This window comes from Capricornis sumatraensis, chromosome 2 (assembly GCF_032405125.1).
Source record: "Capricornis sumatraensis isolate serow.1 chromosome 2, serow.2, whole genome shotgun sequence".
NCBI lineage: Eukaryota > Metazoa > Chordata > Mammalia > Artiodactyla > Bovidae > Capricornis > Capricornis sumatraensis.
In genome coordinates this window covers 186599451-186621081 of record NC_091070.1, presented here as the reverse complement: position 1 = coordinate 186621081, position 21631 = coordinate 186599451, and the positions used below count along the sequence as shown (strand labels likewise).

Below are 21631 nucleotides of genomic sequence, written 5' to 3'. Positions count from 1 at the left end.
CAGTCCTCAGGAAAGGTAGAAAGGATGAACAGAATAATCAAAGAAACTCTTACCAAATTAACCCTCGAGGTACATCTGGATTGGACTAAACTTTTGCAGATTGTTCTCCTCAGAGTGCAGGCTTTGCCCCAAAAGCCCCTGGGGCTGAGCCCCTTTGAGGTGATGTACAGAAGGCCCACGCTCCCTCCTGGACTCCCCGCTGAACCTCCTCCCATACCAAGCTTCCTATATTCCCCTCTGCTGGCAGAACTCCACAATGCCCTCTGGAAATTCATCAACCACAACCTGCCTGCCCCTGATCCCCAAGTCCCCTTGCCCCATTTACAAATTGGAGTCATGGTCTATCTGTCAGATAATCCCCAGGGTGACCTAAACCCAAAGTGACAGGGACCATTCAAAATCATCCTGCTTACCCCAACTGCAGCTAAACTCGAGAACGTCACCTCCTGAGTACACCTCTCTCAACTAAAATGGGTCACTTCTGATCCTGAGCTGCCCTCCTTAACTGAACCCTATCAGGTCTCCCTCACAGGACCTACCTCCTTAAAAGTCACCCGGCGACAACCTCTGTCGACCGTCCCAGAAGACACTGAATGACCTGGACTCTCTTCAACCTATAGCTGTTCCTGACCCAACAGCTCCAACCCTGATATAATAGAAACATGCCTAGGCAAAAGCCTGTAGTTAACTCTTATCACGCTATTGAAATAGACAACCCACTTTGCCTGAGATGTCAGCCTTAGACAGATTAGTACAACTTCAAGCCAAAAAAAAAAAAAAAAAAAAGAGGGCAAACAGATCTTTTAAATCTTTAAGCAGAAAACTGTGAGATCTCTGTCTGTCTGGATATATATGTATGTCTCAGTGTATGTCTTTGTCTCTGGATAATATTGCTGAGGTTAATTTATAAATGAGCTAAACAACAGTTCATGGTTTCTGAAAGAAAGTAAGATGCATATTTTTACTAAAAAAGGTATAAGAAATAGAATTATATTTTATTAAGAGAAAAAGGAAGTATGGCTTATAGATGGCTGTTCTATGAATGGATAAATAAAGTGATGAATACAGAAGGTGTGAAAAAGGTTTGTAGCAAGTAGAAGAGAGTTTTGTGGATGATACAAGTTTCTTAAGACATTAAACTGCCTTTGCCAAACAAACAAACAAAAAACCACATATTTCTATCCCATTAGCCACTGGAGTCACCACCTGGGTACACCTCTCGCGCCTAAAATGGGTCACCTCTGATCCTGCGCTGCCCTCCTTAACTGACCCCTATCAGGTCTCTCTCACTGGGCCTACCTCCTTAAAAATCACCTGGCAACAACCTCTGTCAACCATCCAAGAAGACACTGAATAATCTGGACACTCTTCAACCTACAGCTGTTCCTGACCCAGCTACTACAAGACCTCTGGACCAGCGCCCCAACAGGAACCTCCTTCAAAGGCCTGACTACACTGGTGTCTCAACTGTGACTTCAGGGAACCTTCTACAACCTGACTCCAGAAGAAACTGATTTCTTTACTCTCATTCTCTACATCATTCTACATCCTAATGAGCACTGTTCCTCCTCAGATTCAAGCAGCCACCAACTTGGGACCTTCTGCCCCTCGCCCTGACTGGTCTCTTCCCGTCTCTCTAACTATAACTGGACTCTGAATCTCAGTCCTTGCTATAGGCCTAATAACTGTCTCCCCTCAGGACTGGTCACTTATCCTTCATCTTTCTGTTGGTATTGCCTACGTTGTTAGCTGTGTTCTACTCCTCTGCACTGCCTAACTAACAGAATCATGGCTCCTTTGTTCCTTATCCTTGCTGTGCTCCCCAGCCTTCTGGCTAGTCCCTGCCCCTGCTCAGACATTTATTCCTATGTTCATTCCTCATGTTATAATACGGCTCCCAAGACCACGCACCATGAACCTCATGGGGAGAAAGTCCAAACACCTATTCACTGTTAAAGTACAAAAGAGAGGAAGTTTCGTGAGTATCTGCCATAAGCCAAATGGAAAAAAACATATGTTTCTATCCCATTACCCACTGGGGGTACTCAAATGGGGGTGGGATACTAGATCAAAAAAAAAAAAAATTAAAAAAAAAAAACAAGAACAAGTTATAAAGAACTTAATTTCCCAGTTACATGTGACCCCTGAGCCTTATAAATGCCTAGACCTCCTTTCCCAATTACAGCCTCCCCTAAAACCTCCCTCTGATAACCAACACCTTACCTGCCTTCTCAGCTCTTCTTTCCAATTCTTCCAGTACACACAACAAACATCCCAGTGTTGGATATACATATCACTATTTCCCTCACCACACATAGCAATTCCTTTACCTTGAACCTGGCTGTCACAGAACAACTATACCTCCCCTTCTCAACAAAAAACCACACAACTTATTGGGCCAGTCTCTGACAATGTCTTACTCTCAGCCTCTTTAAACCTAACCTGTATCAACTACTCTAGTCCCAACTACACTGGTCTTACAAACTCTGCTCCCTCCTTCTGTTCCACTTGGGTTCTCTGGAACAGCATAAATAATTGCACCAACCCAGGAATCTTCATTCTCTGTGGGACCTATGCTATTCATGTCTGCCCCTTGACCCCCCTGGCCCTTGCATCTTGGTCTTCCTGACCCCGGGTCTAACATTCCTCAAAGAAGAAGTAGAACAAATAGTCTATCCCCAAGGAAAACTTTCCCTTGGAAAAGACAAGCTGTCATAGCCCCCCTCCTGATTGGGACTGACATAGCAGCAGCCCTAGGCACTGGGATTGGAGGCATCTTGATCTTGGCCCATTTTTACTACAAACTGTCCCAAGAACATAATGAGGATATGGAGCAAGTAGCAGAGTCCTTCGTTTCAGTCCAAAGACAAATTAACTCATTGGCTTCTGTGGCCCTACAAAATAGGTGAGCCCTGGACCTTCTCACCACAGAAAAGGGAGGGACCTGCCTTTCTCTAGGGGAAGACTGCTGTTATTTTGTTAATGAAACAGGCATAGTCCAGGGCAGAGTCAAAGAATTTAGAGACAGAATTGAATGCCACAGAAAAGAGTTACAAAACCTTTACACTTCCCAAAACTTGTTCCAACAGGCCCTCCTTTGGTTACTCCCTTTCTTGGGACCACTGGTACTTATTTTATTTGGACCCTGTCTCTTCAATCTCTTTCAAAGGTTTCTCTGAGAACGGAATTGGGCCATCTTTCAAGACCAAGTCCAAACTGTTCTTTTGCTTGAAATCCTGACAGTGAGAATAAAAAATCAACACTACGGGCCTTAGACTTCCTTCCTCCCAGACTACAAACCCGTGACCCTCATTTATCAGCACGAAGAAGCCCTGAACATTAACGGTGCCCACATCTGTTTCTCTTTTTATATATATTCCTTAAAGTCTGGAATGAAGGAAAGTTGCATGGCTCAAGGTAACCTGGAATTAAAACTCCCTTCCAGGTCCTCCCAACCATTCTAGGCAAAAAAAGAACCTCTCACCAGAAGAAAAAATAGACATTAGGTTGATTACATCCAGCTCCAAGCCAGCCCAGCCTCTGGCCGATCTCCAGAACTCCTTGCCCCAGCTGTTTAAGAGGTAACTACTCCCAGCAACCTTGGAGAAGAACAGGCCCCCTTAAGACAGTAGCTTTCTACATACATGCCTATATATACTTACTCTTTTCTTAGATAAGTGCAGCAGCTTGCTAATCTGACTTCTGCCCCTTCTCACCTCATTAAAGGTGATCTGTTCCTGTAGAGTGCCAGTCTCATTCTTTTTCTGAACCTTGCCTACTCTAACTCCTTACCTTACACCTGTCCCTCACCATCTCCCAGAGTTTGCCCAAGTTCATGTCCATTGAATCAGTGATGCCATCCAACCATCTCATCCTCTGTCGCCCTCTTCTCCTCCTGCCCTGACTCTTTCCCAGCATCAGGGTCTTTTCTAATGAATCAGCCATTGGCATCAGGTGGCCAGAGTATTGGAGCTTCAGTTTCAGCATCAGTCCTTCCAAAGAGTGCTCAAGATTGATTAAATCTCCTAGATGAAATGGCAAATCACTCCCAAAGTAACTGATTTCCTAAGGCACCACTGAAGATGACAAAGCTGGGGTTTGGATCCAGTTCCTTCTGAGTCTAGCTACTGTGACCTGTCCTAGAGGCACTGGATGCACCTCCCTCACTTCTGAGCAGGCCCCCTGCCTTGCCCATTCTTCCTGCTTTCCTCCCTCTCCCTACAACATCACGCCCTAGGAACAGCACAGATGTGGTGGCTGACTGGGGAGAGGGTCATGCTCATTCTGAGCTTCAGGCTCAGCTTCTCATTCTCTGGAGGCCTGAAAGTAAATTTTTGCAGAAGTGAAGTAAAGAAAATCAACAATTCAGTCCTGGCCAACTGTTCTCCAAGGCACATCCGCTTTCCTAAAAGACAAAAATATAATGTGAGTTACCTCCTCAGATGGTATCTATGCCTCAAAAGGATGGAAATCATCTACCACATCTTGTAAAACCTGAGCAAAGTGAGGGCCTGCCTGGTCCTGGGCTTTTATGTACTGTTTATTTGATCACAACCACCTGGTAAAACCTAAGTCCAGTGAGCTCATTTCACAATCACACACTCCAGTGCCTTCAAGGGTCAGACTGGTGTTATGCCCAAGTCGCAAAATCTCCCAGTGACCACCAGGGAGCTGATATCCAATACAAAAGCAAGAGAAATTTTACTACCAAGCTGGAGCTGGGGCCCACCGATACCGATGCAGCAGCTATAGGGAGGAGCCCTGAGCTCTGGGTTACATTGCTTATATAGGGTATTATCGCACAAAAAATTCAAAAAACAGGAGTCTCCGGATCTGATTGGTCACCTTCAGGTGAAGGGTTAGGTGTTGAGTTCTGATTGTTCTCCTTTCCCGGGCTTGACTCGAATTTCCTGGGCTGGCCAAGGGTTCTGTTTGGTTCGCAGGTGGTGGGGTGAGGTCAGGGGGTTTCCAAAGGCACTTTTCCCAGAACCTTACAAAATGGAGTAGCTTTGATTCTTCACTGGTAAGGCACAGGATGAAGGTACAGGGTGTGGATGAAACAAGTGAGGGGTTGGGTCGACCTACAAATGTTGTCAAGTCAAAAGTTTTTAAAAAATCCATTAGCAAATGATAAGGACAAAAGCAGACAAAAGGAAAATTTTGCATTTTTTTTTCCAATTTTCCAAAGAAGACTGATGAAAAGTATAAGCAAATGAATGTCAAAGTTTCTCAAGCAGGGGCACCTTTTCCCTATGGCAGGTTTCCTGCCTTAATAACTGGGAATCTCACTGCCATAGGACCCTACCCCCACTGCCCATAGGACAGAAGACTCCATTTCATCCTGCCGGGAGCCAGCGTGAGGAATTCCACCTGTGACAAGGTCATGCGGCAGAGCTCTGATGGCAAGGCTAATCAGACCTCAGGTTTTCCCCCTGGAATTTCCTGAGCATCCACCCTCCAAAAATAACAATCTGCCTGCTTTTCCACTCTTCTGACATTCTCTGGAAAAAAGTCAATTCAGGGCTTTAGTCTTCTGCATTTGAAAGAGTGTTTCAATCCAAAAACCCCTCTGATGGCTTTCTAGCCTGCCTGCAGGACTGGTACAGCTGCGCCTGTGATTGTTTGAGGCCTCCTGACCGCAGGAGGCACAGGAAGCTTAAAACATCCTGGGAATGTAGGGGCTTCCGAGGAGTCAAAGTCATTAGAATAGGACTGATTAAAGGTTTCATTTGTTGAGCCAATACTTGCTGCCAAATTTTCATATCCTTTATTTTTAGATATAGTTGCTATATAGAAAAACAAGTAGTAGACCTGGTATTAGCAACATTAGATCTTTGAGTTAAGTACCTTCTTTGTTATAACCCACTGCACCTTTGTTCTATAGAGATGTAACTTTAATGCTTTAAGGAGATGCAGATTAAAGAAAAACACTCCAGGGGAAATGAAATTAACATTCATTAAGGAAAAGAGCCAAAAAGTGTTAACAAGCCTCTTGGCCAGAAGATAATGTAAATCACCTGAGACCTTTTGTATACAAAAAGATATACAGAAAGAGTCTGGGCTGCTAACGCTACATAATTTTGTATGTATAATCAAAAGTATAAAAGGCCTTGAAGGACAATAGAAGGAGAGCCAGTCGCTGGACTGGTTTTCCCCGTGTCTCCTCTTTACTCTAATTTCAGGCTGAATTCCCATCTGGGGCGTGGAGGCTCACTATGTCTACTTACTTGTCCTGGCTTTTAAGATTCATAAGAGAGAGAGCCCAAGGCGGGGCACTCTCCAATATTCAAACGGGCGCCTGCGGCCTGATGTAGATGGTGCAAGCTCCTTGTCTGGAACTTTATTGGTTTTCCACGTAACCCAAGTTAATCAGCGTCTTCTCTCCACTTAATCTTCCTACTACACTATTTCTTCCTAATCTAATCTTATATTAATAAATAAGTTTTCCTTGCCGACTCCGTCCACCCTTCGAATTCCCTGGATCCACTGGGGCTGGACCCTGGCATCATCCCACCTGTGTTCATCTGCTCCAGGCTTCTCTCACCCCCTCCCGTTCATAATGTTTTCCTCCCTGACTTGGGCTACAACACCCCACACAGGGTTCTACCACCATCTCTCTTGTGGGTGTTTTAATAACTTATTTTCTCCCTAAGTAATGCATATTTACTGCAAAAATGAAGAAAATGTGTGAAAAATATAAATAAAAGGTGTCTGTAATTCTATAATCCAGACAAAACCCTTGTTAACATTTTGACATATTGCCTAGCTGTCTTTGAAAAGATTCTGCTGTACCCCCTCACTGGCATTACTCTCTATAGTTAATTCTGGGTGCTGCTTTTTTGTGTTTCCCCAAGTAATGAAATATTCTTGGAAAGCAGTAATGTAGCATGCTTCCATTGTGTCCTCTGCCTGAAACCACTTGTTGAGGAAATAAAATTAGAGAGTAGCTGCAAAAGTGTTTAATAAATCGAAATATGCTTCAGAATAATGCCATTTTTATATAATTCTGTTTCTATGTTTCCCACCAGCACATGTCTAATCATTTCTGTTCCTCTCATTCTGATTTCTTTATCCATCACTAATGGAACAATGAAGAAATTGGTTCAAAAGATACCAAATCAGTTCTATTGTAAATACTCAAGATTTTCTTAGAAGAATTCAGATATTGTGACAAAATTGGACCCACAGAGTCAGGAACCAGTGTTACAGTACTGGTTCCATCAGTACCCAGCTCTGGGCTATGAGTAAATCATTTATTCTCACCGATATAAACAATTCTCACTTGTCAAACTTGTGAAGTAATCTTTCTCCTAACCACAGTATGTGGCTGGGAAAGGATACCGGTAAGACAGGAGACATGATTTATTAAATCATGAAAAGTAGGGCTACTTTACTTCAGGTCTTCATACTGGACTATGGGAAACATAGACCTTCTCCTTGGTGCTTCCACTAGCTGGCCATCACTAACCAGGTCAATTGCCTCACTAGGAATGAGAGAACTGGCCTAGTGCTTTTGAAAAAAGATCTTTCCAATCTTATCTCCCATGACCCAGTTATTTCTTTTTAAAAATGAGGATTCAGTCTCTTGCTCTTCAAGAAGTTGTTTGCTGTTTTGTTGGATCAAAGGGGAAAACCTTACATGAAGAAAAACAAGAAAACCTTACATGAAGAAAATACAAGTTTGCAATAATAGTTGGCTATACATACATCCTAATTCCACACCTGATCATCCTTCCAAGAGATGGGAAGGAGCTTTCCACATCCCATTCCTTCAAGGAAGTTTTCTTTACAAAGTGCTGGATCAAGAATGAGGCAAAGCAACAGTGCCCCGAAGATGGGAGTGTGGTGCGAAAAACCTGACAGCTGTGTTGACTTTTTGACTCAGTGCATTTTTCAGGTTTCCATATCCTGTTGTGTTCAGCTAGCCCTCATTCTGTAATACCTGAGAGTATCCCCAAAGTGCTTGTCTTTTCTGGATTTGACTCTTAGGCAGAAAGACAGCTTGTGAGAACTCTTGATTGCAACAGTGGCTCCAAGTTCTACCCTCTCCCAATACTGCCATCATTTGCAATGTGATTTCATAGCTCTTTCCCCAGAATTGTGCTGTTTTCCCTTTCCTTTGAACTGGGGCTATAAATCTGCACAGGCACCAGAAGGCAGTCGGGGTGATGGTCACTGGTTCCCAGCTAGGCCTTTTGGAGGCACTGCGTGCTTCTGTTCTCCCACCTGTGGTCATATATTCCACAAGTACACCAGCTGGGCTAACCTGCTGGAGGAAAAAACCTAGAAAAAGCCCTGTTGTCCCAGCCAGGGTCATCTTAGATCAGCCTTCAGCCAGTTGACCTCCCAAACAGGCAAGAAAGCCCAGCTAAGATCAGTCGAGCTCCTAGGCTCAATTGTAGACTTGGGAACAATAATACATATTATTTTAAGTAACTGAATTCTTGACTTTGTTATGTAGTAATATAATGATCAATACATACAAATGTGAACTCAGTGAATCTTAAAATGGAAGCTACTTTATGAAAATAAGTAATGTTTTAATTGTGTTAGCAAGATCATTAGATTAGAACTTAAATATAATCAACAAGGACCTACTGTATAGCGTAGGGAACTATACTCAATATTTTGTAATAACCAGTAAGGGGAAAAAAGTAGAAGAAAAAAGATATACATGTATGTATAATGGAACCACTTTGCTGTACACCTGAAACTAATACAATATTCTAAATCAACTATACATCAATAAAAATTTATAAAGAAACCAGAAACTTGAGTCTTTGGCCATTTTCTGCCAATTCCTTGGGCAGATGACCTTGGATGAGAAACAACTTTTCTGAATCCTTATTTCCTTACATTGAGAGTTAGATACTGATCCCTTTATGTTTAACTGCTAATAATTGGGTTTTTGTAAGTAGTAAATAAAACAATTTGCTTGCCAATGAAATCTATAATTAGAAGGGTGTGATACAACTTTGAATAAAAACAACAATAACAACAAAATTAGTGAGGCAAGAATAATTTTATACTTAAATAAAGCACCTAAAGCTTTGTACTATGATAGGAAATTGGAAGCTCTTGTAGATGGGAAGACTGAAAGGTTTTCCTGCATCTCACATCTGCTTTCATGTTAGAAAGTGACTTGTCAAAATGAGCAATGGTAGCACAGAATGAGAGTAAGAAAAATATAGAAAATCTAATCAGAATCATCTAGATACACACAGGGCAGGCTCCTACAGCAGGAAACCTGGGCTCTATGCCACGTCTATGTGGGTTCAAATTCCAGTCCCTCCCTTACTGTGCCTTTGTGTCATGATAAGCAAAATTATACGGTTGCAGATAATCAATCTATATTTAATTTAAATTAATGACTATGAATTTCAGAGTGTTAACTCACCAGCATTTAGTTACTTTTTAAAGAAGACACCGCTAGGAAGAGCACAGGCTTCAGTATTTGATAAACATGTTCAACACTGAGTTCTAGCTCTGCTTCTATGAGCTTTATTACTGTAGATACTACAGCTGGCCCTTCTAAGCTTCAGTTTCCTTCCTTATCCCCAATGTGGTGACAGGAATTTGAACCATGTAAGGTTACACGACAACATGTGGTCCATGAGAGTTGCATTGTTCCCCCCACCCCCACCCCCACCCCCACCTAATCATTGTCATATCCTCCGGGCTGAATGCTTGACACAAAATAGGTGCTTAGGAAACATTTATGGAATTAAGGATTTGGGAAATTATTTGAAATGATGTCAGCAGCATACTTAACTTGTTATCTGGTATATATGGAGAATTTTGTTACTCATTTCACATTGTTATGAGTTAAAACACCCTTTTTTAACAAGCAGGTTCAGAAATATGAAAGAAAGAGTTTTCTCTGCATTCTCTTTTGTACATTTCAAGTTGTGCACCATGTAAATGTATGAACTAGATTTTTAAAGGGTTATTAGAATTTAAAAAGGCAAAGGGACCTCATCAGAAAGCGGATAGAGTAGAACCTCATCTACTTAAGTCCATGGCAGCTAGAGTCACTTGTGATGCCCATAGTGATAAGGAAGCAGCCCCTTTACCGGAAGCTCCTCCACCTCTTTCTTAGAAAATAGCTTTATTTTTATGTGAGTGGGCAGCCCTAAAAGGATCATGGAACTTAAAGCTCTATGAAGATGGTGGGGTTCTAACCTTCTGTGTGGGTAACAGGCAGAGGCTAAGCTTCTGTCTCTCGTGTTCTGGGGACAGAACAACTTAATGCTGAAATCACCATCTGAGTCAAGCCAGGGCTTAGGAAGTAAGGGCATGAGTCCTGGTGATGTTCCACCCAGGGAATCCTGAGATGCAACTGCAGCAAGAGCAAGTCACGCTGGGCAGGGTGACATAGAGACATTCCAACTAAAGCAAAGCCTCACAAGGAGAAGAGTAGGGAAGGGTGTAGAGAGAGACTCTGGGTTCCCGCACTGCCGGGAGCCAGTGTGAGGAACCCCGCCCGTAGCAAAGGTCGTGAGGAAAGAGGCTCAGCATACGCAAAGGCAGGATCGAGCCTCAGGGGTCCCCCTGGAAATTCTCGAGCATCTACCCCCAAAACCAGAGTCTGCCTACCTTACTGCATTATGCTTTCACCAACTGCTCTGACATTAAGAGGGGGCTGTCCCCCCACCACATTTTTCTGGAAAAAGTTAATTTAGAGCTTTTACATAATAAGTCTCCTGGGCATAATAAGAGTGTTTCAATCCAAAAACCCCTCTGATGGCTTTCTAGCCTGACTGCCTGACTCTTACAGCTGCGCATGTGATTGTTTGCGGCCTCCCAACCGTGGGAGGCACAGGAAGCTTAAAACATCCTAGGAATGTAGGGGCTTCCGAGGAGTCAAAATCATTAGAATAGGACTGATTAAGGGTTTCATTTGTTGAGCCAATACTTGCTGCCAAGTTTTTATATCTTTTATTTGTTGATATAGTTGGTATGTAGAAAAAACAGGTGGTAGCCCTGGTATTAGTAACATTAGATCTTTGAGTTAAGTACTTTCTTTGTTATAACCCACTGCACCTTTGTTCTACAGGAATGTAACTTTATTTAGTATTTTGAGGGTGATGAAGAATAAGGAAAAAAACTTCAAGGGAAAAAGAGTTTTCTGGTTGATAGACATTTATCTAGGAAAAGAGCCATAAAAATGTTAACAGGCCCCCTGGCCAGAAGATTATGTAAAACCACCTGGGACCTTTTGTATACGGGAAGGTATGCAAGAGGAAAACCTGGTCTCAATAAGTGTCAGGACTGCTGCCCCTGCATAACTCTGCATATTCCATGATTTCTTTATGTACAACTTGGGGTATATAAGCTGCTTTTGAAAATAAAGTTGTGGGTCTGGCACCGATGCTTGGCTCCCCCATGTCGTTCTTTTCTCCCTTTTCTGGCTGAATTCCCATCTGGAGCGTGGAGGCTCACTGTATCTACTTCTTTGCCCTGGCTTCTAAGACCCACGCAAGAGGTAGCCCAAGGCAGGGCACCCTCTGCTATTCAAGCGGATGCCAGTGGCCTACGTAGATGGTGCAAGTTCCTTGTCTTGGAACTTTATTGGTTTTCCACGTAAACCAAGTTATTCAGCCTCTTTTCTCCACTAATTTTCCTACTACACTATTCTTTCCTAATCTCTCTTTATATTTCTAAATAAATAAGTTTTTCCTTGCCGACTCCGTCCCCGCTTCAAATTCCCTGGACCCACCGGTGCTGGACCCCGGCACCACACTCCTATTTTTTGCTACTCACCTATTGAAAAAGGCAGAAAGGATTCCCTTTTTTAAACTGTCCATTCTACAGAAAATGCTCTGGATTGAATGTGTCGGGGGTGGCCCACTCTGTGGGGTCCCTGTGCAGCCAGGTTCGTCGTGACCATGGTGCCCTGGAGAAGGCAGAAAAGACTCATGCAAGACATGACACACACAACACACATGTGGAATGGGGCAGCAGCCCCCCAGGCTCCTACATTAATGTTGGCAGCACCCCAAATTCAAATTCCCCAACCCAGTAACTTCAGAGCCTAACCCCTATGACTCAGCTCTTTGCCATGAGTCAGCTTAAAACTGTGACCTGGAATTGTCTGTTGGGAATTTGATCAAGGAAGTATGACTACTCTTAGTGCAGAATGCTTCTCTGCAGGGACCTTTCAGTGTTGATCTTGGGAGGGAGCACGTATGAATCAATGAACATATGATGAACAATGAACCATGAACATACAACAGGTATGAATCATGTGACAGTGGGCAGAAAGTTCTGGACCAAAATCAACCCAGATGCTCAGTGAAGTGGTAACTATGGCAGTTTGTATAACAAAAATGTCTCATTCATCTAAGTTTCTTCCTCCAGTCTCTTCCCTCCATTATCTAGACATTCTGCAGAAGGTTTAATGATAGATCAAGAAACCCAGGAGTCCTCCTTAGTGCCTCCCTTTTCCCCATTTTGCCTTCATCCAGTCCTTCAGGCAGGCTGGTCAATTTTACTTGAAATTTCTCTTGATTCTGTCACCTGCATTATGCCCACTGCCAGGTCCAAGGTACTACCTTGGTTGTCCACACATTCCTACAGTAGCTCTGACTACAACTCTATATCCTCTCTTCCCCTTCAATGTTCTCAACACAATGAAAGCAGAGTTAGCTATGGACACGATTTAATCATGTTAGTCCTGTCCACCCACCACACCTGGCACTTGGCAGACAGCCTTCAAGAGCTCCCATCACTCTTAGATTGAGGACACATCACCTGCCCCTGTTGGAGCCACTGTCCTTCTACCTGCATTCCCACTACATCAAGCCTCTTTCAATTTCTCAATCTGTCATTTGTCCCCACTCCTTTCCATGCCATTTTGCATGGCAGCCTCTCGGTATCTTCATGCCAATGAGTACTTGCTGGAGTCACCAGTGTGTTTGTCCCTGCTGTGAGCCACACTGCCCCCCGCCTTTCCAGGAGACCCTCCAATACTAGCAGGTAGGTCTAGCCCAGCCTCTTATGAGGTCACTGCTTTTTTCCCCTGGGTCCTGGTGTGCACACCACCTTGTGTGTGCCCTCCAAGAGTGGAGCTTCTGTTACCTCCAGTCCTGTGGAATTCCAGAAGTCAAACCCTGATGGTCTTCAAAGCTAGATTCTGTGGGGGTACTTCCTCCTGTTGTCAGATTCCCACACTGGGGGACTTGACATGGTGCTCAGGACTTCCACTTCTGTGGCAGAATTTCTGTGATGTGATTGGCTTCCTGTTTGCGCACCGCCCACCCAGTGAGTATGGGACTTGACTTTACCCTAATTGTGTCACTTCTGCCATTTTGCTGTGGCCTCTTCATCTTTGGATGTAGGGTATCTTTTCTGGTATGTTTCCTTTTTTTTTTTTTTTTTGGTCAGTGGTTGTTCAGAAGATATTTGTGGTTTTTGTGTTTGCATAAGAAGGTTAAGTTCAAGACCTTCGACTCCACCATCGTGAGCTAATCAACCAGGACCTAGCTTTCTGTGACCTAAGTTTTGCCCAATCTGAGGAGCATTCTCACTGTGTATCCTTCAGCAAGTACCTGCCTTTCCTCAGAACCCAATGCCCCATCTTCTTTTCCTCTGCATTTAGTCTAGTATCACTTGCTCAAAGAGGGTTGCATGCAGAGGCCTGGAAGCCAGCACTTGAGAACACCTCAGCTTGGGGCTGTATGGAGAAGCACTGCGCATGCCATCCCTCAGGGTAGTTATTCGAGCTTCTATTAAAAATCAGTTTTACTTGGCTCCCTGAGCCGGCAGAACACTACATCAGAAAAGAAAACTTGTTATAACCAGTCTGTTGACTTATAATGGTTATTGGGAACTAAATTAATTGCTATGAATATACAAAGATAACCTGTGAAGTCACTTAGACTTCAGATTTCACCAACAAAATGGTCAATCAGCAAGAAAATAGTAAACACAATCATTGCAGGAATAGCTGCTTTTCCCAGCTCTGCAGGATGGGGACAAAGGGAAACACAATGGGGAAGTTCCTACTGTTCTGCCTTGATATCAGCCCCAGGTTCCACACACAGAGAAACTCAGACAAACTGCAATGGATCCACAGAGATGGACCAAGGGGTGAGAACTGTGAATGTGCAGTGTGCAGAGAGGGCACTCGGGGGCACAGGAGAGCTGTCTGCTGAGATCCTAACAGTGGTGGGCAGAATGAGAGCAGAATTGCCTTTGTGAGGACAGGGCCCCACAGAGAATAATTGCAGGGAGACTTTTTTTAAAGGCAAAGTAAAGTAACCTCTGAGGAGAGAACTTAGTGTAGAGCAGAAAAAGATGAGCCTGGGAATCAGAAAAACTCTGTTTCTGGAACCCAACTGTGATAATTTTGTAGTTGAGACCTCTTTAAAAGACTAGTAACTCTCTCAGCCTGAAGTTCAAATTTGTAAATGAGGATAACAAAATTCACATTCTGAGGACCGATAAAGATATTTTGAGAGAACCTGAACAGTCAATGGCACATGGTGTATGTGTGTTAGCTGCTCAGTTGTGTCCAACTCTTTGCAACCCCCATGGACTGTAGCCTGCCAGGCTACTCTCTCCATGGAATTCTCCAGGCAAGAATACTGGAGTGGCTGTCATTCCCTTCTCCAGGGGATCTTCCTGATCCGGGGATCAAACCCGGGTTTCCTGCATTGCAGGCAGATTCTTTACAGTCTGAGCCACCAGGGAAGACCAATGCCACATAATTACTGCTTAAAAGGCATGCATTCCTTTCTCTCCTTTTCTGATATTTAGTACTACACGGACTTAGATTGTTTTCCCTTGTGATGTAGTCCCATCAAGAGGGTGTACATCAAAGCTTGAAAAATACATTTGGGTATATTATGTTAGAAACATCACTTTAATGTGATTTTGGTTCAGATGGTCTCAAATATTTATTCATATTTCAATATTCTAAACCACCAGGATTGTGAAGCAGAATTTTCCAACATACGTGTGACAGGTCCCTATTCTGTTAGAAGCTCTCCCAAGGCAAAGAAAAGGACCTCACAGCAAAGTCTGACTGAGAATTGCTGCCTGCTATCTCCCCACAGGGATTAATAATGCACATCACATATTAAAACACTGAGATATCTGAAATCTAAAACAGCAAGTCTTTGGCTAAACATGTTTGACCTAGGGATCCCCTTGCTTTCCCACAACACCTATTAACATTTCTTTGAACTAATATTCTAAAAACCCCACAGGGAAAAAAAATCTACTATTATATCAGCAATAATATTAATATATCTCTCTCCCTATTTAAGTGCTTCCCTAAGGCAAGAAAACACATCACATTTCCCATTGAGACTTCAACCATTTACAAATATGAACTTGGAGTCCTGAGGCTATGAGAGAGCCCCTAATTCCTTGGGCAGGTGGTATCCAGTCAGGGTGGTGTCCACTGCCACCTCCCGGGGCACGTTCAGAGGGATGATGTTCCCCTTCTCAGCACCTTGTGGATGACAGTGTTGGTGTAGGGCATGGACTCTCGAGCAACCGTGCTTGGTTTCTGAGATTGGCCAAGCACCCTATCAATCTCAGCTTGGACTTTTTCTGGAAAATAAAAGGAGGGTGAACCATGATCTCCCTGAGGTTCAAGCTGGTTTTAGAAAAGGCAGAGGAACCAGAGATCAAATTGCCAACATCCGCTGGAAAAAGCAAGAGAGATCCAGAAAACCATCTATTTCTGCTTAATTGACTATGCCAAAGCCTTTGACTGTGTGGATCACAATCAACTGTGGAAAATTCTGAAAGAGATGGGAATCCCAGACCACCTAAGCTGCCTCTTGAGAAATCTGTATGCAGGTCAGGAAGCAACAGTTAGAACTGGACATGGAACAACAGACTGGTTCCAAATAGGAAAAGGAGTACGTCAAGGCTGTATTATATTGTCACCCTGCTTATTTCACTTATATGCAGAGTACATCATGAGAAACGCTGGACTGGAAGAAACACAAGCTGGAATCAAGATTGCCGGGAGAAATATAAATAACCTCAGATATGCAGATGACACCACCCTTATGACAGAAAGTGAAGAGGAGCTAAAAAGCCTCTTGATGAAAGTGAAAGAGGAGAGCGAAAAAGTTCGCCTAAAGCTCAACATTCAGAAAAGGAAGATCATGGCATCTGGTCCCATCACTTCATGGGAAATAGATGGGGAAACAGTGGAAACAGTGTCAGACTTTATTTTTGGGGGCTCCAGAATCACTGTAGATGGTGACTGCAGCCATGAAATTAAAAGACGCTTACTCCTTAGAAGAAAAGTTATGGCCAATCTAGATAGCATATTCAAAAGCAGAGACATTACTTTGCTGACTAACGTCCATCTAGTCAAGGCTATGGTTTTTCCTGTGGTCATGTATGGATGTGAGAGTTGGATTGTGAAGAAGGCTGAGCGCCAAAGAATTGATACTTTTGAATTGTGGTGTTGGAGAAGACTCTTGAGAGTCCCTTGGACTGCAAGGAGATCCAACCAGTCCATTCTGAAGGAGATCAGCCCTGGGATTTCTTTGGAAGGAATGATGCTAAAGCTGAAACTCCAGTACTCTGGCCACCTCATGAGAAGAGTTGACTCATTGGAAAAGACTCTGATGCTGGGAGGAATTGGGGGCAGGAGGAGAAGGGGATGATCGAGGATGAGGTGGCTGGATGGCATCATGGACTCGATGGACGTAAGTCTGAGTGAACTCTGGGAGATGGTGATGGACAGGGAGGCCTGGCATGCTGCGATTCATGGGGTCGCAAAGAGTCGGACATGACTGAACAACTGTACTGAACTGAACTGTATTATTCTAGTATTCCATAATTTTTCTTAAGCCTGGTTAAGCTAAAGAATGGAATAACCAGGATCAAAATGGCTATTTTAGGTTCTCCAGACTAGCACCTCAGGGAGGTTGTGTGAGTAGGAAGTAGGTCCTGGTGTGAGATAAATCTGGTGGCAAATTCTTGCTGGACAACCTTCCTGCTGTGAGTTCCTGAAGCTCTTTAAGCCTCGGGTTCCTCTTCTTAATAGTGAGGATAAATCAAATAGCACCCTTTAGGAATACTGAGATTTACATGAACTAATTTAGGGAAGTATTCTGACCTGACCCAGTCCTATCCCCTGATGTGCTCACCTTGGATTTCAGGATACAAGGCCATATAGAGCAGTCTCCAGCACAAGGTGGTTGAAGTTGTCTTTGTTCCAGCAAGGAAGAGGTCCAGGGTATTGTAGATAAGGTTTTCTTCATGGAAAGATGAAGCAACATTGCCATTATGCTAGAAAGCACAGTGATTATTGGTTTATTGAGACGGTTCTTAGTTGCCACAAGACAGGGGGCTTCATCCTAGACAGAACATGGGAGGAGAGACCATTCCCTCCCCAGGAGAAATGGCTTTCCCTTTGGTCATCTCAGGAGGCAGAGACTTATTACTCCAGTTTAATTAGCATCCTCCTGCCCCAAGTGCTAGAATCTTCTGTTAGCTCTGGTGGATGAAAATTGAGACAATAAATTTATTTTACTTCCATAACTTGGGAGAATCTATTATTACACTGGAAAAACAGTCTTGAGTTCCAGTGTTAGCCACATCATTCACTATCTGTACACCTTGGCCAGGTTACTAAACCTAAAACTTATCAGCCTATGTTTCACTTTCCTGATTCATACAATAGAAATAGTAACACTCACCCCTGAAAGTTATATTGTAGATTATGTGAGTAGAAAGGGCACATAACAAATTTTCAACAAATGTTTGTATTGATTCCAGCAAGAATAAAATGCATTTCTCTAAAGTACAACAATTCTCACATCTCCCCAGTTAAACTTCTCTGATTCTAACAGTCATTCCTCATGGCACCCCAGCATCTTTACCACCATCCATCAGGAGCTTCAGTATGTCAGTGTGGCTCTGTGTGTGATCCCACACCTGCACACCTCATAGCAAGTGAAGTCTCTTTCTCTCAGGAAGAATCAATGCCTCTATTAATGTTGTAAGAGTAAGATGAAATAAGAGAGGAGATGGAGAAAAAAAAAAAAAAAGCACCATTCTTTCAACTCCAGGAGAAGGAATGAACAATCTAATGAGAAAAAAATGATAACACTGATGCACTGATGAGTATTACCCAGGTGGTTCACTATGTTAAATGATATACATCCAAACTGGCCTTTTTCTTGCTTCTATATAGTATTGGAAAGTGACAATATGAGGATGTGGGAAGAGGCACATGTCCCTCTGCATGAGGCTTAACTCTGGCCTCTGCCTCAGCTTCCCTTGTGTTCTGTACTGGGGAGCTAAAGAAAGAGGTAGGAGATTGGGCTTTGGCCCAAGTAAAATAGTGAAACAATGGTTCTCCATCCTTTTGTGCACAGGCACCTCAGACTCAGGGAGAGGAGAGACTGAACAATGAACAGGCAGTCTTTGGGCTTTTCAAGTCAATTACTCTTACACGAATATTGTTATTTCTAATTGTATCATCAATTCTGAACTAATGATATTTCTAAACTCTATATCCTTCCCCTGATATAACGTCCATTTTTGTGGGAAGATTATCCTGGATTATCCCAGTGTTTCAATTATAATCACAAGAGTCTCTATCAGAAGAGGCAAGAAGAACATAAGGAGACCACATGAAGATGGTGGCAGAGGAGAAGATATATCAATGGTTTGGGAGATGGAGGAAAGGGCCCTGAGTCATGGAGTACAAGCAGCCTCTAGACGCTGGAGAAGTCAGTCAGTACCTTCTGCCCGAGAGCCACTGAAGGAGCCAGCCCTGCCAACACCTTGCCTTGATAAATGTGGGTCTATTTAAGCCCCTAAGTTTGATTTGTCACAGCAGCATAAGAAACCAGAATCCTTTCACTTGTTCTTTAAGAACCCTACTCAGGGTAACACTCAGGTTCCCTCACCTTTTCTACTTCCTGGAGATAAGCATCAATGAAGTCTCTTGCTTCAGCAGGATTCCAGCCTCTCTTGTGGTTTTCAATCACACCAGCAATACACATTTTCAGTTTCTCCCATTTACTAAAGAGTGTTTGCTGGGGACCCGGAAGGAAATTCATTATCCTTGGAAAGACACTGTAGAGCTGACGGAGAAAACAAAAGTCATGAAGACAAGGGGGTGCCAGTTTTCCACTCTTGAAGACTAAGAAACTATTGTGTCTTTATAAACATTTCCTTTGCTTGCACTTAACCCTTGGAGCCACCTTTGATTCATCTCTGTCTCAATCCTCTTTTCTCTTGGCAAAGTATTTTAGCACGTCTTCCAAAATATAACCAATTTCAGACCATTTCTCACTACTCCGTGTATTTGTCATTCTAGTGCAAAGCACCAACATTTCTCACCTGGATGCTGTAAAGCCTCCATCATTTCCCTTGATTCTCTCCTTAACCCCCTTCCCAGGTGATTTTCCACTGAGGTGCCAGAGGGACCCTTTGACAGTTTAATAAATCATTTCACTGCTTATCCCTCAATACTTCACTGACTTTCCATGACATTTTGACAAATTCTACATTCTTTTCCTGATCTGGAGCTCCACATGAGCTGGCTTCTCACCCTCCTGTCCCCTCTTCTGCTATCACTTGCTACCATCTTATTCTCTCTCAGTCTTTCTAGTCCAGCCCCTTTGGTCTCTGTGATAACCTCAAGGATGATAATGTTTAGTCCTTTGCATTGGCTATTCATACAATCAGATTGGTCGGTCTTCCTCTGAAATCTGTGCAACACTAGCCTTTTACTTCTTTCACATCCACATAAGTGTCACTTATTTGGACATGTCTTACCTAGTATCCTCTGATTTAGCAGCACCCCTGGGACCCTCCTCCTAGTCCCTTATGTTGTTTTACTATTTGTTCATGGCAATTGTCTCGTGTGTGTGTGTGTGTGTGTGTGTACCTTTGCGTGTGCATAAAACAAGAATATTCATGGCAGCTTTATTCATAATATCCCTCAAATTAGAAATCTCTCTACTTAGAAATGTGTTTATCAATCCCCCAAGCCATTATTCAAGAGAATAACAATCAGTGTCACATTCATGAAGTAGAAAACTATGCAGAGTAAAATAAGAGGAACTAACAAATGAATGAAAACAATGTGCTGAGGGAGAGTCAGGCACAGAGACACACATCTGAGGATCATGGAGGTGTGGGGCTAGGGAGGAACGTGGAGAGGAGAGACTCAAAAGTGACGGCAATACTGTTTTTTAAGGAAAAGAATGTAAGTGCATATGTGTCTGTCATAACAAATTCTGTACTTTAAATGACTGCAAGAAATGTTTTCTATCGATAGTAAATGATTAATGTGTGTGTGTTAGTAGCTCAGTTGTGTCTGACCCTTCGCGACCCTTTGAACTGTAGGTCTTCAGGCTCCTCTGTACATGAATTCTCCAGGCAAGAATACTAGAGTGGGTTGCCATTCCCTTCTCCAGGGGATCTTCCCAACCCAGGGATGGAAACTAGGTCTTCCACATTGCAGGTAGATTTTTTACCATCTGGCCACCAGGGACAAAAACACTAAAGTCAACATTGATTTGAAACGTTTGTGGTGAAATCAATTTCAAAGGTTGCATTTTAGCCTAAAACAAAAGGAAGACCACCTCATCTGTATCTGAGACTAGCCCAATGTCTTTATCCAAGAGAGGAGGTGAGAAGGGGCTCATCTGGCAGCACACTGATGTCCTCAGATGCATCACCTCTTCAAACAGCCTCAGCATCTCCTGGAACTGATCATCCTGGTAGTCAAACCACTCCCCAAAGGTGATGGAGCAAATAATATTGGAAACTGCCTTGTTGATTGCAAAGTGAGGGTCGAAAGGTCGGAGGCAGGAGAAGAGATAGAGCCTTCAGATTGGTTTCTATTTTCCAGAGAACCTACTCTAGGTGACATATGACACACTGACTACAGAATCACATCTGAGATTGTGTCCACAGCCCCCTACACAGGGTCTGACACACAGCAAGTACTTAGTCAATGTCTGGGAAGTCAAAGTGATGACCAGGATTTAAAACCAATATTAAGTTTTAATACCCCTCTTCTTAATTCTTGACCCCCATGAGGGAAGGTCATGGTTAGCTGTTCACTGTCATTCCCTCAGTGTCCCACACAGTGCTGGGCAGAGGACAGGCTCATAGGCTCTAACTGAGCATCTGATTAGTGAATGAATAAACCATAGTCACTGCACCTGTCCTAGGACCTGATTACTGTTCTCCTCTCCTATTTCCTGGATGAGGTAGGCAGCCTCTTCCTGAATGTATTCCTCTAAGCTCTTCTTTCCTAAACCAAAGTTCCTCAGAGTTTTCAGGGCAAATCTTTGTTCTTTCCATACATGATCATTGGACATGATCAATCCTGGGAAAAGAAAGCTAACGTCAACAAAAGCTAACAAGACCCCACTAAGGATAATGTACCAGATGGAGGAAAGGAGAAGGGCTTTAAGGTGCTTGAAAACTATTCAGAGAAATAATTCTAAAGCAATAGGTATAATCACTTGAATTTACTGATTGCTTGTCATGATGGACATGCTAACATTTTTAATGCATTGTGTAATTTAGTGTTCACAGAAACTCTCAGAGGTAGGTACAATCAGTAGGCCAAACCAGCCGCCTAACTTTGATGATGAGAAAAATGAGGCACGGGAGATAAAAGGAA

At 43.1% G+C, this 21631-nt stretch overlaps 1 pseudogene; it reads right to left on the bottom strand.

The window, feature by feature from the left end:
* Positions 1–4226: 4226 nt before the first annotated feature.
* The window catches only part of LOC138070218 (cytochrome P450 2J2-like), a 48679-nt pseudogene continuing 31274 nt past the window's right edge, over positions 4227–21631 (bottom strand).